This window comes from Canis lupus, chromosome 22 (assembly GCF_011100685.1).
Source record: "Canis lupus familiaris isolate Mischka breed German Shepherd chromosome 22, alternate assembly UU_Cfam_GSD_1.0, whole genome shotgun sequence".
Taxonomy (NCBI): domain Eukaryota; kingdom Metazoa; phylum Chordata; class Mammalia; order Carnivora; family Canidae; genus Canis; species Canis lupus.
Genome location: NC_049243.1, coordinates 23,413,937 through 23,418,025, shown reverse-complemented (window position 1 = coordinate 23,418,025; position 4,089 = coordinate 23,413,937). Strand labels below are relative to the sequence as shown.

Below are 4,089 nucleotides of genomic sequence, written 5' to 3'. Positions count from 1 at the left end.
ATTGCTAGATCACATAGTAGTTCTATTACTAATATTTTGAGGATCCCCTGGACTATTTTCCACAATGGCTTTACCAATTTGCATTCCCATTAACAATGTACAAGGGTTCTAATTTTTCCACATGGTTGCCAACACTTGTTGTTTTTTGTTTGTTTAATAATGGCAATCTCAACAGGTAAAGGTGCTATCTAAATGATTTTTGATTTGCATTTCTCTGATGACTAGTGAAGTTGACCATCTTTTCATATACTTGTTAGCCATTTGTATGTGTTTTTCTGGAGAACTGTCTTTATTGAAGGCATTTGACTGTTTTTAATTGGGTCATTCATTTACTTTGCTATTGAATTACATGAGTTCTATATATACTGAGTATTAACCTCTCTCTTATCACAGATATGGCTTGAAAATATGTTCTCCATTTCATCCTGTTGATTTTTCTATTCCACTTTTTCATTCTGTTGATTTTTCCTTTGCCATGCAGAAGTCTTTTGTTTGATACACTGACTTGTCTATTTATGCTTTTGTTGCCTGTGCTTCTGATGTCATGCCCAAGAAATCAGTGCCAAGACCAATGTCATAAAGCTTTTCTTCTTAAAGTATTTATTTTGACTTGACAAATGTGTATAGTAAGATGAGGGTCCAATATCATTCTTTTGCCTGTGCATATCCAGTTTTCCCAGAATCATTATTGAAGAGGCTATCTTTTCCCCACTGTGTGCTCCCAATTGTGGCAATCTTGCCAAAAAATCAGTAGAAGAGCATATACGTGTGGATTTATTTCTGAGTGCTCTATTTCGTTCCACTGGTCTACATGTCTGTTTTTGTCCAGTATATATTTTAATTACTGTAGCTTTGTCATATGTTTTAAAAACAGGAAGTGTATGTCCTCTAGCTTTGTTCTTCTTTGTTTTGGTTCTTTGAGGTCCTTTTTAGTTCCATATGAATTTTAGGATTATTCTTTTCATTTTGTGAAAAATGCCATAGTAATCATGATAAAGACTACATTGAATCTGTACATTGTTTTGGGTACTATGGACATTTTAACAACAGTAAGTCTTCCATCTCATGAACACAAGATACCTTTCCATTTACCTGTATCTTTTAAAAATTCTTTTCAAAAAATAAAAATAAAAAAAAAATAAAAAAAAAATAAAAATTCTTTTCAGCAATGAATTGGAGTTTTCAGTGTACATGCCTTTTGCATCCACGATTATTTATTCCTAAGCATTTTATTTATTTTTTGATGCTATCACAAACAGGATTGCTTTCATTTTTTTTTCATTTTTTTCTTTCTTTCTTTCCTTCTTTTTTTTTTTTTTTTTGGAAACTTGTTCAACCATTAAGAGTTGGTTCCTTGGTTTTCAAACTCAAGTGTCCCTCTGTCAAATGAAGGAAGCAGTGTTGCAGGAATAATCATAATCTTAGAATTATCAATTACCAAAATCTTACAAAACATTTCAAAAACTTAAAAGTTTTTCCAATATATTTTTGTTGTCATTATTGTTAAAAAGGAGTCTTTTATCTCCTTCACACAGTCCTTTCTGGCTTGTTCTTTGTCCTGGCTATTCTGGTAGGGATGTCCAAAGACACTGAGTCCAGGGACTGCCAGTAACAGTCCATTTGTGCACCCTACAGGTCCTTACTCTGCTCCATGAACTCCTTGTTGGCCTCAATCACATTCATCTGTGGCATGGGGTCCTCTAATATGTCATCTCCAAATTCTTCATATGTCTATAGTGCTTCGGTATAACTATACTGGGGACAGCTGTACCTTTAGCTGCCTGTGTTCTGGTCATAGCACCACTGGGCATAATCGTTCTGGTACTGCCGGTAATAGTGGTCATAGCTGTAACTGTGCATCTGACTACAATCCACTGACATCACTATGGCTCACTTGGAGGATTGCCATGCTCAGCTGCACTGCTGTAGGCCCCAGTGGAGCACTGGCAGTCAGTCAAGGCTCACTTCTATTCCAGTTCATCTGTGGTTTTCATAAAACCATAGTCCTTAAACATGCCTGTTTGGTTCAAAATCACCTTGCCTCCCAGTATGAGGGATAGACTTTAATGAAGAATTCATACAGCATGCCATCTTCCACATAATTTAGAGTCAGTTACCCCACAAAGAAGGAATACTCAGGGCTGTTATCTGGTTGCTTCATGTAAGTGGCATAGTTCAGTTTAAAATATTCTGTCTTGGCCAAAACATCTTCTTTTTTCTCAGCCATACTTTTTTCTCCTGTATAAAATGAGGGGTTGCACAGATGACCACTAAGGGCACTGAGCTCCATTGTTCTATGAGCCCAGATGCACCAGCTTGGTGCAGCTATAAGCTAAGTAAAGGTGTGGGTCCTGGAAGGAGTTTCTCATTAATTTTATGCAAACTCCTCTTGGCTATGGCCAAATCTTCAGATTCTACAAAATGGTATCCAGCTGAGATTCCATGAGGTGATTTTGGATAATTTTGACACTCATCACCATGTCTTCCATGGTGGCAGAGGCTCTGAAAATGAAATTCTCATTCATGTAGGGCAACAGTCCATTGATTCGCAGGCTGGTCACCATGCCTGAAGCCTGACTGGGATTTTGTAGGGTGTGAAGGCCTGCATGGACTCCAGACTACAGGGCAAGAAATGGGATTCTTTTCTTAATTTATTTTGTTAGATAATTTATTATTAGTATAGAAGCAAATTATTTCTATATTGTTATTTTGTATACTTTGACTTTACTGAATAGGTTTATTAGTTCAAACGGTTCCTTTTGTGGACTCCTTGGTTTTCTATATATTAGTTAATGTAATCTGGTGTCTGATTTGTTTTGTTGTTTTTATTTTTTATTTTTATCTATTTATTTTTTTTACTTTCTATATCATTTATTTCTGCTCTAATCTTTACTACTTCTTTCTTTTTTCTGGGATTGATTTTTGTTTGTCATTCTTTTTATAGCTCCTTTAGGTACAAGGTTAAGTTGTTTGAGATTTTTTCTTGCTTCTTGAGGTATGTCTGTGTTGCTATAAACATCCTACTTTTGCCGCATCTCAAAGATTCGGGACTACCGTGCTTTCATTTTCATTTATTTCCATGTAACTTTTTAATTCTTCTTTGATTTATTGGCTGATTGACCCATTCAAATTGTTAAATAGTACGTTATTTAACCTCCATGTATTGGTGTTCTTTCCAGATGTTTTATTGTGGTTTGTTCATAGTTCATTGTGGTCAGAAAAGATGGATGCTATAACATCAGTCTTGAATTTTTGGAGCCATGTTTTGTGGCCTAAAATGTGTTCTATTCTTGAAATTGTTCTGTGTGCACCTGAAAAGAATGTGTGTTCTGCTGTTTTAGGATGGAGTATTCTAAATGTATCTGTTAAATCCATGTGATCCAATGTGTCATTCAAAGTCAATATTTTTCTATTTGGGTGATCTACTCGTTGATGTAAGTGGGGTGTGAAAGTCAACTCCTATTATCATATTACTATCACTGATTTCTTCATTGTTATTAACTTTTTACATATCTGGCGTTCCCACATTGGGTGCTTACATATTTACAGTTGTTATAACCTCTTATTGGACTGTCCCCTTTATTATTATATAGTGTCCTTCTGTCTTTTGTTACAGACTTTGTTTTAAAAGTCTATTTTGCCAATATAACTATTGCTACCCCAGCTTTCTTCTGGCATCCGTTTGCATGATAAATATTTCTCCATTCCCTCACTTTCTTTTTTTTTTTAAGATTTTATTCATTTTTCACGAGACACAGAGAGGCAGAGACACAGGTGGAAGGAGAAGCGGGCTCAATGCAGGGAGCCTGATGTGGGATTCAATCCTGGGACTCTGGAATCATGCCCTGAGTTAAAGGCAGATGCACAATCACTGAGCCACCCAGGTGTCCCTCCATCTCCTCACTTTCAATCTGCATGTGACTTTTGGACTGAAATGAGTCTCTTGCAGCATGTAAATGGGTCTTGGTTTTTTTTTTTTTTTTTTTTTTTTAATTCACTGTCACTCTATGTCTTTTGATGGGAGTACATTTACATTCAAAGTAATTATGATAGATATGTATTAATTGCCATTTTGTTACTTGTTTTATT

General features: G+C 35.6%; 1 pseudogene; it reads right to left on the bottom strand.

Moving 5' to 3' along the window:
• Positions 1–1,527: 1,527 nt before the first annotated feature.
• LOC100688471 lies at positions 1,528–2,564 on the bottom strand (annotated as a pseudogene).
• Positions 2,565–4,089: the final 1,525 nt, after the last annotated feature.